Source organism: Dipteris shenzhenensis, chromosome 1 (genome assembly GCF_047967505.1).
Source record: "Dipteris shenzhenensis isolate YYH24624 ecotype China chromosome 1, Dip_SZ_1.0, whole genome shotgun sequence".
Classification (NCBI taxonomy): Eukaryota; Viridiplantae; Streptophyta; class Polypodiopsida; order Gleicheniales; family Dipteridaceae; genus Dipteris; species Dipteris shenzhenensis.
Genome location: NC_141596.1, coordinates 61632867 through 61646321, shown reverse-complemented (window position 1 = coordinate 61646321; position 13455 = coordinate 61632867). Strand labels below are relative to the sequence as shown.

Below are 13455 nucleotides of genomic sequence, written 5' to 3'. Positions count from 1 at the left end.
TTCTCTACGTGAAAAGAAAATCCTTCTTTACAAGGGCTTCAAACCCCATTCAAATTGGCAACATGCCACTTGTCTATAATCTAGACTAACTCTTATTACAAGCCACTTAGGGCCATTCTGGAGTCTTCAAAGCTCTCGGTCACACGAACCGCTTCCTAGGTGCTTGTCAGGCTCCCATTTCGCTTAGGAAAAATAATCCTTCCTAGTACCTGCAACAATTAATTAAAGCGCACCACCATGGTACCCATTAATTGTTAGCGCTTTGCATGCAAATAACACACTGTGGACTAATCCTAGTCACGGTGGGCGTCCCCACTGAACACATGTGCACATCTAAACAAATATATATACAAATAAATATATATATTTTCTCTGGTTGACCGGAGTCAACACTCTTGATTATAATTAAAGAGCTTTGACCAAGGGTCAAGGCGCCTTAATTATAGCCAAGTCTCTCCAACCGAGGTTGGCACATCTTGGTTAACCGGGGTTAACCCCTCTTGGCGCATGCCAAGTCTTGTTGACCGAAGTCAACACTCCCTGACCGTAGTCAGGTTTACTTGACTAGAGTCAAGTATCTTTGACCGTAGTCAATCCTTTGACCATTAAAATGACTCTTTGACCGTAATTAACACATATAAAACTCTTTAATTATGATCAAATAAATGGTCAACTGTACTTTGACTTAGGATATTTACATTGTGGTGACATCCCCTCGGCTTCTATTCAGTTGACCTCAACTGAAAAGCTTCCTTGTAAACATCCAAAAGCTGTGGATGATCGGATAACATGTCTTCGTCCATCCACTTGGCATCTAATGCCGTATAATTCTTGAATTTTACAAGATACCTGTAAAATTCCTTACCCTGAGGGCCTTTACGTACAGTATGGTACACAATTTGCTCTGGCTGAAGGACTTCCTCCAGCTCATCCACTTCTGGTGGATCCTCTGATACTGGTTCTGTAGGCTCTGGTCCTTGAAATTTCTTTAGAAGACTCACATGGAATGCATTGTGAATCCTCCAATGCTCTGGCAATGCTAATCTGTATGCAACCTCATTTATTCTTTCTGTAACCCTGAAAGGGCCATAGTATCTGGGAGATAACTTTGCATACACTTTCTGTTTGCCTTTAAACTTGCGGAGCCTAGCTTTTTCAAACTTTAAAAGTACGCAGTCCCCTTCCTTGAGGTCCAACTGTCTCCTATGTTTATCTGCAGACCTTTTATGTTTCTCTTGAGACCTTTCAATTGCTGTCCGGACTTGGCTGTAAGCTGTCTGGAGGTCTCTTACAAACTGATCAGCTGCAAATATTTCATCTTTAGTCCTTAATATAGGTGGCAAAATCACCTTCCCATATATGACTTCAAAAGGGGCTTTCCCTGTAGAGCTATGTACTGTATTATTGTAAGCAAACTCTACTAACGGTAGGTACTTTTCCCAGTCTGAACTTTGGTCACCCACGTAGCATTTCAGCATATCCAAAATGGTAGAATTTGCTACTTCACTTTGACCATCTGTCTGGGGATGGAAAGAAGAAGAAAAATTCAGATTCGTCCCCATGTTATCAAATAAAGCTCTCCAGAATAGACTGGTCATTCTGGGGTCTCGATCACTAACAATGGACTTAGGCATACCATGATGTTTAAAGATCTGTGCCATAAACAGCTTAGCCATATGATCTGCCTTTATGGTTTTGCGAACCGGAAGGAAATGAGCTTGCTTGCTGAATGTGTCTATGATAGTCCAAATCCCGTCATTTCCTGACTTTGATCTTGGCAAATCAAAAATAAAGTCCATTGTAATATTTTCCCATGGTGCCTGAGGCACGGGAAGAGGCATAAGTAGGCCAGGTGCCTTCTGTCTATCATACTTCATTTTCTGACACGTAAGGCATTCAGTAACGAACTGATGTATATCTTTCCGCATTCCTGGCCAAAAGAAATACCTCTCTAGTGCTAGAGTTATTGCTGTAATTCCTCTGTGTCCAGCATAGGGAGGTGCATGGCATTCCCTCAAAATCTTTTTCCTCATCTCCTGGGTGATGCATAGGCAATCATCTTTCATTAAATACCCATCTTTCAGGGAATAGTGACTGGTGGATTGCCCTTCTTGCATCTGCTGTAAAATTTCACCAAAATCAGAATCATGAGCATATTGTTCCCTCATGCCTTCCAGGTCCTGATGATATGCAATAGTTACATTATTGACCTGGGGTCTTCGGGACAAGGCATCTGCCACTCTGTTCCGAATTCCTGGAGTATGGACAATCTGAAAATGATACATTGACAGCATGTTTGCCCATTTCATATGCTTCTCTGAAAGCTTGGTCTGAGTCAAAAAGTATTTCAGACTTTGGTGATCTGTTTTGACAGTAAAATCTGCACCCAAAAGATAGTGTTTCCATGTATGGATAGCATGAATTACAGCCAATAACTCTTTCTCATAGATTCCTAAATATCTTTCCGCATCCCGAAGTCGTCTGCTTTCATAGGCTACTACATGACCATTCTGATGCAATGCAGCCCCAACACATTCTCCACAAGCATCGCAATCCACATCAAAAGACTGATACAGATCCGGAACTACCAGAATAGGCTCTGTAGTCAACTTTTCCTTGAGTGTATTGAATGCTTTCTTCTGTGATAATCCCCAGGTGAAGGCTGCGTTTTTCTTAGTGAGGTCATGTAATGGAGCTGCGATATCAGCAAAATGTCTGATAAATCTTTTGTAGTAAGAACACAAGCCTAAAAAGCTTCGAACTTCATGCACAGTTTTCAGCTCTGGCCATTCTTGAATGGCACGGATCTTCGCTGGATCCATTTGTATCCCATTCTTGGATATTATATGCCCCAGATAGTGGATTTCTTCCAAGAAGAACTCACTTTTCTTGCTGTTTGCATAGAGCTGATGATTTCTCAGCTCTTGAAACACTATAGCAAGATGTTCTCTGTGGTCTTCCTCTGTCTTAGAGAAAACTAAGATATCATCAAAGAAAGTACCAGTAAAATGCCTGTACTTCCGGAAGATGCGATCCATCATTCTGTTAAATGTGGCTGGAGCATTTGTCAATCCAAAAGGCATCACTAAGTATTCATACAACCCGAATGTTGTGCGGAATGCTGTCTTATGCACATCCTGAGGCTGTATCCTCACTTGGTGGTAGCCACTCTTCAAGTCTATCCTGCTGAAAACTGAAGCTCCATTTAACTGATCCAAGACATCATCAATACGCGGAATAGGGAATCTATTCTTGATGGTCATTTTGTTCAGTGCGCGATAATCAACACACATACGGAATGAACCATCTTTCTTCTGTACTAACAGTACAGGGGAACAAAAAGGAGACGAGCTGGGCTGAATCAAGCCTTTGGACAGCAAGTCCTGTACTTGAGCCATAATCTCCTCTCTCTGAGTCGCACTGACTCTATAAGGGGGTCTGTTTGGTGGCTCACTACCAGGCATTAACTCTATCTGATGATCTTCTGGTCTCTCTGGGGGTAACTCCCCTGGCAAAACATCAGAAAAGCAATCTTTAAAGTTTACCAGAAACTGAAACCTATCTTTGTCTGCATCATTCATTTCAGCATGCATATCATTCTCTTTTTCTTTTACGAAAACCATGTACGCAGAAATTGCAGACTTTATTGCTTTACCGCATGAAACATCAGATACAATGGGGATAGTGTCCCCTTTATTCCTGGCAATTACACGCTGATTTTTCCCCCTATGTACAAATTCCAGCACTCTTTCAGGAAGAGTCAACTTCACTGCCTTGCGGTGAAACCAAGGCATCCCCAAAACTACATCATAATGTTTCAGTGGAGAAATGAAGAAGTCTTCCTGATCCACATAACTTTGAACATGTAGACGGAGTTTCCCTATCAAGGGAGTAACTGGCACAGGGTTCCCACAAAACATTTGATCGGCATCCAAAGCCCTGCCTAACTCTTCCGTCTTTATTCCCAGCCTCAGGGCTAGATCCTTTGATATGAAATTATCAGTAGCCCCTGGATCAAATAAAATTAGCGCTTGCTGGTCTCTAACTTTGCCCCATGATAGCAGCAATTCTCGTTCTTCTGGGTTCAAAGCATGACCCAGTATATCAGGAATACCCCCTGCCATTGGCTTTTGCGGTCCTCGTGGCTTCTCTGCCTCTTTTCCCTTCGATGATGAAGGCTTTTCTGGGCACTGGGCAGCCACATGCCCCTCTTTACCGCACCTGAAGCATTTCCCATCTCTACGGAATTCCGCTATCTGTTCAGGGGTAAATATAGATTTGCCCTTATAGGTCTTTGAGAACTGAGTACCCCTCGGCTTCTGAGGCTGAAACCCTTTCTTTTCAGCCTTAGGGGGCTCTTTCTTTTCTGATTTTATAAAATCAGATTTCTTTTTATCAGCACGTCCTGCATGCAAGGATGGCACTGTAGATGGATCTTGTAGCGGTACAAGACTCGCTACTGAGGCTGAATGCATAAGATCTTGAATATTCTTTGCCCCCAAAGCATTCACTACTGCCTGAATTCTTGGAGTGAGACCTGCTCTGTACTTCCTCATCTGGGTACCTTTGGAGATCTTTTTGAACGGTGCAACCTGCAAATAAGCATCCCAGAACTTTTGGTTGTACCCATCCACTGTATCTCCTGCATCCATGTGCAAGCTGTCCCAGTCTTGAAGAACATGGTCTCTGAACTGTTTAGGCATGAACTGCTGGTAGAAGGCTTTCTTGAAGCCCTTCCACTTTCTTGGGGCTGACCCATCTGTAGTCAGTGCACTCCACCATGCACTAGCCGTTGCTGTTAAGTGTAAGCTGACCATTCTTAATTTGGAGGATTCTGAAAATTTCTCTGTACCAAATGCAGCATCAAACTGTCTGATAAACTGCAATGCTTTGTCTGTATGACCATACTGTCCATTGTAGGTCATAAACTTGACAGATTTTCCTCCCTCTTTAAATTCCCTGGTCGCTTTGGAAGACTTTCTCTTCCCAGACTTCTCGTGTTTCCTTCTTTTCCTGGATGGTTTATCTGATAAGGAAGAAGAAGACACAGAAGTCGAACTCGAGGTAGACGGTGATGGACTAGGAGATCGGTGATGACGCCTCGATCTGTTTTTACTATGGGACCGTCTCCTATGAGATCTATGAGATCTCTCTCTCTCAGACTGTACACGGGAGTGTGCCTCTGGCATTGGCACGTCATATACTGGATTAGGCATAGCCTCTGCTGGAAACAAATGCTGAGCCCTGGGATCCCTTTTAAGATTTTCCAGCTCTTGTATACGAGTGCGTACCATTTGTTCAAATTCTTGTTGAGTTTGTGGCACATTCCTCTGTCTTGGATGCACATCCCTATCTTGAGAATCCCACTGGATAGGTGATTGATCCATATTCTGAGATCTGCAGATTTTCTCACACTGTGCAAGTAATTAATGCACACTACCTTTGCTTTTCCAACAGAAAAAGTACCTCAACAAGAGGTGTTTTGCATTCACAATCTATGCCAGTACGGGCTGTCAGTTCAAAGCATGTACCCACACAGTTGCCAAAGCATCATCAACTATGTTGCCCTTTTCTGGCTGCTGCAGATGGCTTCAAAAGGCATCTGTTTTTCCCTCTTTTTACTGTTCAAAGGCATGCATTCTCCTTTTTCTGCAAATCTCTGTTTTCTCTGCTTTTCTCTGGTTTTCTGGTACTTTTCTGACAGTAAAAGCCTGACAGGCAAGAGAAAATTGATAGCCAAAACTGTCTCTTTTTTTTTTTTTTTTTTGTGAAAACAGTAACCAGATGGGTAACTACTGGTTACATTAACCAGATCAGTCCTGTTCTGGTCTGGTTAGATGACTGTAGCTTGGCCACTAACTGAACCAAACTGGGTAACTGCACCAGTCCAGTCTGGTTAGGCTGTCCTCTGACCAAATCCCTGACCAGGGTCAGCTAACTGCAGTTAGTTTGAATAAGGTCACACTAACCACAGGTCTGCCAGCCTGGCTGCCACGTGTCAGAGTGCCACGTCAGTTCTGAGCTGGATGCCACGTGTACTGCCACGTCATCAGCCTGCACATGCTGCCACGTCAGCACCCACGCGTGCCTGCCACGTCAGCTCTGTATGCCACGTGTCTGCCTAGGTGGCACCCTGGCCACGTCAGCTCAGCCAAAGGTTTCAAACCTTGGCTATGCAGGAATCATCGCGCGTCGCGCCTGCGCCTTGTTAACCGTCGATCTAAGCCTTCACGAATATATTCGCTGAAAGTCTTCGTCGGCATCTCTGTTAGACAGCGGAATAACTCACGTTGTCCGTCCGTCTGATATTCACGGGACCCCAAATATTGGCGCAACAGAGGCGTACACATTCATCACAAACTCGGAATCCCCCATCGCGAAGGCGTGTCCACACCTTCATGCTTTGCTTGAAATTCGATGTACAGAGGTCATTCCCTGTAATACGTTCATCGATTTATCACCTAGGCTTCAAAGTTAATGTTCTTGCCCCGTCCAATTTGAAGCCCCAAGCCTTCCAACTGCCACCTCTCTGGGCAACGCCATCCTTTCTTCGGGGTCAACGTTGGATCTTCTCTCTCTTGTTGAATCGTCACAACCTGAGAAAGTTATGAACCTTCGCTCTGATACCAATAAAACCGAAACTGAGCGTGGGAAATAAAACAACTATGGCTTCACGTCAACGACAGAATTCAAACTGTCCACAACTCTCCCTTCTCCAAAGCTCTCCCTCTCTCCCTCTCTCTGAACAAACACTAGGGCCCAGGACAAATTGTCGGGCTGGACCCCCCCGAAGGTCTTTATTACTTTCAGAAAAACTGTTACAAAAGTTCAGCAGGAAGCTGTCTCGTAAGTCTCTCTCTTCTCTACGTGAAAAGAAAATCCTTCTTTACAAGGGCTTCAAACCCCATTCAAATTGGCAACATGCCACTTGTCTATAATCTAGACTAACTCTTATTACAAGCCACTTAGGGCCATTCTGGAGTCTTCAAAGCTCTCGGTCACACGAACCGCTTCCTAGGTGCTTGTCAGGCTCCCATTTCGCTTAGGAAAAATAATCCTTCCTAGTACCTGCAACAATTAATTAAAGCGCACCACCATGGTACCCATTAATTGTTAGCGCTTTGCATGCAAATAACACACTGTGGACTAATCCTAGTCACGGTGGGCGTCCCCACTGAACACATGTGCACATCTAAACAAATATATATACAAATAAATATATATATTTTCTCTGGTTGACCGGAGTCAACACTCTTGATTATAATTAAAGAGCTTTGACCAAGGGTCAAGGCGCCTTAATTATAGCCAAGTCTCTCCAACCGAGGTTGGCACATCTTGGTTAACCGGGGTTAACCCCTCTTGGCGCATGCCAAGTCTTGTTGACCGAAGTCAACACTCCCTGACCGTAGTCAGGTTTACTTGACTAGAGTCAAGTATCTTTGACCGTAGTCAATCCTTTGACCATTAAAATGACTCTTTGACCGTAATTAACACATATAAAACTCTTTAATTATGATCAAATAAATGGTCAACTGTACTTTGACTTAGGATATTTACATTGTGGTGACACATAGTACCCAGTAGCGAACCCAAACGAAGAAAAGATGAAACTCCGGTCTGGATGGATGAAACCCAAATAGCCAGAAGAACTTCCCAAATGGAATAGATGGGAATCTTGCTCGTAGGTGCTGTCGAAGCAGATAAAAAAAATCACGAGAGCACGGACAATGCCAAAACAAGTGAGGCACAGTCTCCGAAGAAGCAGAATATCTGTGGCAAAGTGTAGGAGCAATGTGTTGATGAGCTAATAGCTGTCCAGATGGAAACACTCCCAAAAGAACTCGCCAAAAGAAAACCTGTTGTCGAAGGGGTACTTTATAGGCCCAAAGCTGCTGTAATCTTTTCCTCCACCACTGGCTAGGTGATGCATTCGCCAAACAGAATCACCTCTCTCTGAAACCCAAGGTTGAGGCAAAAGGATTTTATATACTGCAGGTACAACGATCTGAGATAGCCTCAAAGGACGAGAAGAGGATCCTTGAGAAGTCAAAGTCCAATCTTCCAGCCGGTCCTGGAGTTCCAAAGGAGGAATCGGAACTAAACGCGAAAGCATAGAAGTAATTTGTCGCCACAAAGGATGATAATGAGAGCCCAATCCATATGTAGTGGCTGCTAGAGAAAAGGGGAGCACAGTACCAGCATCATCTATAACATCAGCAACCGAGGTGATGCCTTTAAATGAGACAAAGTAGGAACGTCGAGGTTCCTATAAAGCCAAGGGAGGGTGAAAGACTTTCGACCAGTGAATGCTTTCAGCTCTCAAAGAATTCCCAAGCAAAGATTGCCGTCCATTCCATTCCAGATGAGAAAGAACATGCTTCTAGTCAAGAAGCAAGCGGGAGACAAAAGGGCAGCCAGACAAAGTGCCATCAGTGTAGCGAAAAAAGAAATCCCATTGATTGAGTTGCTAATGACCAAACACAGAAATACTGATATGAGTGATCAGAGTCCCAATTATAAGAGCCCAAGGCTGATCACCTTGCAGAAATTGCAGCAAGATTTTTCCCCTGTGGGCAAGAATATGCACATGAATATCCGTGATGTTCAATCCACCATGCATCTTGGGAGAACAAATGTGATGCATCGAAAGCACCCTAAGACTTTTTCTACCATGTTTAGATCTCCAAAAGTTTTCCATAAAGACAGACATGAAAGATGTAAGATCTGCCTTAGTGAACATGATCAATGGCAAGTAAAATTGAATACATGCCACAAGGATGGACTGCACTATTAGAAGACGAGCGTGCAAAGGCTAGGTTGCCAGTTTTCAATACTCAAGCTTTTTCCGAAGCTTAGCAAAAATCCAATCAATTTGTTGTCAGCGAGTGACTTCCCACCCCAAAGGGTAACCAAGATGACGAACAAACTGAGTGGGTGGAATGATATCCCCGGGCCATAATAGACTATGCCAGTCTTTGGAATGCAAAGGGAGCAGCTTAGACTTCTGAAAATTAACATGAAGACCAGCTGTCAAACCATAAACAAAGAGGACCTGCATCAAGGCACCAAGATCATGGGGTGTATTCTTCGGGGTAAAGAAAGAATCATCAGCATAAGCTTGAGCAACCATGTTGAGATTAACATCCTGTAGCCACAAGATGATCAATATATTGCAGCATAGGATGAGTAGCAATGGCATACAGTAAAGCACTGAGAGGGCATCCCTGACGGACCGAACAACGAAGAGTCCACTCATCAGAGATATCCCCAGAAAGAATGCAAGCCGCATTGCTATCTCTGTAAAGCTAGTAAATAACCTGCTGCATTTTTGGTCCAAACCCCAAAGCTCGCATAGTTTACGAGATGAAATCCCATTGAACTGTGTCAAAGGATTTTGCAATATCTACCTGCAAGAATAGAACATCCTGCTGTGTGTATTTGGCATATTCAATCCCAATATAAGCATTGGCAATGTTATATGTGATATGGCGACGTGGAACAAAGCCATATTGGGAGGGATGCAACCCATCATGCAAATAACCTTTAATCCGATCAACCACCATTTTGGCAATGATCTTGTAAATGACTGGCATGAGCGTGATTGGCCTCCAATCACCAAGTGAATCACATAGCTGCTTCTTTGGAATCAGCTTGAGAAGACCCTTTTTCCATGACACAGGCATCTGTTGATTTTGCCATGCTGTATTTACCATTTGCAGCAAGGTGAATTTAAGAAGATCCCAAAATGCAAGAAAGAATTCAACAATGAGACCATCCTGTCCTGGAGATTTCCATCTGCCACAGGATCTCAGTGCATCAGACAATTTTCTTTGAGTGAAGGGATGTTCAAGTTTCAAAGCCTGAGCATTAGACAGAATTGGATGAATATGCTGCATAAGAAGCTGACGTGCATACATGACCCGAGGAGAAAGAGTATCCACATGCTCAAAATGAGTGGAGAAGTGCTGCACACATAAATCAGCAAGCTCTGAACGAGATGTTGACCAAGAACCATCAAGCATCCGGATCCGACAAATATTGGCAGCCTGTCTTTTGTAGTGTAAACTCTTAAAAATTTGCTTGGAAGAGCAGCCTTTATCCAAAAAAGCCTGTTGTCTGGATCGGGTTTCCCATTTAGCAAGATTTCTGTGATCATTGGATTGAAGAGAGAATTGAGCCTGACATAAGAGCATGCTTTCCTCTGAAGACAAAGGGCAAAGATGAGCAAGCTCAGTCAAACTCTGACAAGTAAATTTGGCATGTGCTATAGTCTCCCTTGTGGCTTGCATATAGGATTTGCCATAATCTCAAATAACTGCTTGCATCCGAGGAACAAAAGCCTGCGAGGCATAATCCAAACCAATGTGTATCTGACGAGAGAGAGGTTGAATAGCATCAGAGACCAAGGCTTTAAAGTTAGCATGCTCCAGATAACTATTATTAATTAGCACAAGCCTTCGGCAAGGCATTCTGTCAGTGGGAAATTCATGTAAGGAAAGCCTCAACCAAAGAGGAGCATGATCCGATATCAACCCAAATTTGACAAGTAAAGGCATCACAATGCTGTGGATCAACCTGATACCATTTGTCCAAGCGTGCCTGATAAGAAGATTGAGCAGTATGCTAAAAGGTATAGCCCGGAAGCATGGGCTGTAATTCCTTCCAGAGATCAATCAGGCGCAACTGAAGCAAAAAATCAAACCATGCCTGTGTTTCAGAAGCCGACATATGAGTGTGGCTTGAGGTGTTGTCACCCGATTGAGGGGCATTATTAAAGTCACCACAAATGAAGGCATGTTGTCGCCATGGATAAGTATGCATGGCAATCCATATCAAAGCTCTATCATGAGAAGATTGGGGGGCATAAACCGATGCAAATTCAAAAATTTCTCCTTGAACAAGGCATTGAACAATAATCCATCTACCATGGCGATCATTGAGAGCCACAACAGGTTGAAGGTCGTGCTTTATCAAAAAAGCCACACCAGAAAAGGAGTGCTCTCTAGCATAGAAGATATCATAACCAGCAAAATGGCCTATCTGACCAGCATACATATGCTGATTATGCTCTTGCAAAGCAACTATATTAGGCTACAATTGCTTGATATACATCCAGACCAGTTTCCATTTGCGACCATCACACATTTGGGACAGGTTGTCTGCATTTTCACCTAAATGTCCGGGCCTCTATCTTGGGATGAAGCATTAGCCTAAGGAGAGGACAAAAGTGCAACAACTTCTTCAGGAAACAAGGTCCGATTTGCAGTCACAGCAGCCCAGGTCAAGCCAATACTAGAGTTTTCAGCAGGTGTTTTCCCATGAGAGGATGCACCACTCCAAGTTTGAGAAGGCAAAGGTCGCTTGGGGGAGATCACTTTGCGAGGAGTTTGCCATCCATCAGTCAAAATTTTTTTCCCTCTTCCCCTAAGGTGGAGAGGACAAAGGCACAGGAAAAGAAGCATTACCATTTGAGACAGCCAGGGCTTTGCCTTTGTCTTGAACAAAGAAAAACTGTTTGACCCCTTTGTTTTCGACCATAGAAGAGGCATTTGCATTCTTATTCAAAGGCTGAACCATTTCAGCTTGCATTGGCATCCGTGGAGCTCGGGAAGGGCATTGTGAAGCCATGTGCCCAAATTGCTTGCATTCAAAGCAAGCACCTGCAAACAGCCCCCACTTGAGCTTGTAAAAGGCACTCCCCATGGAAACATTATTCATAGTAACCGAATATGAAGCTGGAGTGGGATGATCCGTATCCCACAAAATGCAGAAGCGATTTGAATTTCCATTGGGTCGCGGTGGACATACCACCTTACTGAGGGAAGCTGCAATTTTAGGTAGAAGAGAAGACAAGCATTGAGGAAAATCCACAACTTCTACTCAAACAGGGCAATGATGCCGAATCAATGCCTGATAATCTTGGGTGGGAGACCAGGGCAGGACATGGACCATTTGTTGGCCATAGAAGAGAGGAGAGTGCTCCAACAAAATCTGACGGTGCTCCTCATCAGCCATGATGATCTCAAAAAAGCTCCTCGCTACATAATGAACTTTTTTGACATAAGAACCACCCAGGGTTCGAGTCAACCAATTCCCAACATCTGCTGTAGCAAGCATCCGTCCTGGGAAGAAAATTATAATGACATGCTTTGCATACTCCTTAACTGGATCAAATATATCATCCACTTCCACCATAATGCCAGTGGTGGGAAGTGGATCTTTCCAACCTTTGCGGGTGTCTTCAAACCCTTCATGCATAACCTCACAAACAAGCTGAGCCTCAGCAGAGTCATGAAGGGAATCATCTGAATCCATCACCTGTTTTTGTTTCTTGTTGGAAACCGACTTGTCTTTGTGAAAGGTTTCTCATAGGAATAATCCACCATTCGAGTTAAGGAAAAGGCTTGGAAGCAGCAACGCTTTACAAGGAGGAAAGCACAGCAAGTACAAAACTGTACGGACAAAAGCGTGCTGATTTTTCCCGGCTGTACGGACAAAATCGTACAGATTTTTGACAGTACGATTTTTTTAATTTAATTTTTTTTTGAATTTTGTGACAACAAAACTGTACAGATTTTTCATGACCGTACGGACAAAACTGTATGGATTTTTCTTGGTTGTACGGGCAAATTCGTACGGATTTTTAACAGTACGATTTTTTTTCCTCGAATTTTTTGACAGAGCGTACGGACACAAAATGGGCGTCAAACAGAACCTCAAGGGTGTCAAACTGAGGGAGAAACAAGCAGCTGCAGCATGGGAGCACGAGGGCTAGCACGGGATCTCTCTCTCACACACTGTGCTTCCACACATGTGACTAACACAAACACATACACACACACCACAAACACACACACACACACACACACACACATACTTTTTTTGGTGAAACCACTGTATTTATATTAGAAAAGCCTTTTACAATGAGAATATTCTACAGAATAGACTATTCAGAAAAATCAGAAGCAGTGGGAAAACGCCTCTGATGAAGATACATCCAAGTCATTCTCACGACAAGCATCATACAGAGATTGTCGTAATGAGGCTCTGAAAAACTTGTAAGGTTGGAGCAATGGTTTCCCCAAGAAAACCTGATTTCTTTGTTTTCAAACAGTCCAGAGTGCCCAAAATCTAACCCAATGAAAAAAGAGAGAGTATTGAGCTTGCGCTGGAGTCAACCTCCTGAAGATCCAGAAATATTTCCCAAATCCATGAGTAGGAAAACATAGATGAAGACAGTGTGAAATATGATCCAAGAGAGCTCTGGAGTGAGGACAGAACCACAGAAGATGTAGAACAGTCTTATAACTGGAACATCTCAAACAATGAGCAGCTGCAATCCTGCGCTTAGCCAAAGTGACCCTTATTGAAAAAATGCCCACCAAACATCTCCAAAGAAACAGTCGTCGTTTTTAGGTAGCTTATTTCTCCACAAGACTTTGAGATTTGACTTCC

The 13455-nt window shown here is 43.4% G+C and overlaps 1 protein-coding gene across 5 annotated transcripts in view; it reads left to right on the top strand.

Moving 5' to 3' along the window:
• Window positions 1-13455, top strand: part of LOC147906159 (phosphoadenosine phosphosulfate (PAPS) reductase family protein) — a 56334-nt gene that overhangs the window by 24264 nt on the left and 18615 nt on the right. The window lies entirely within an intron of this gene.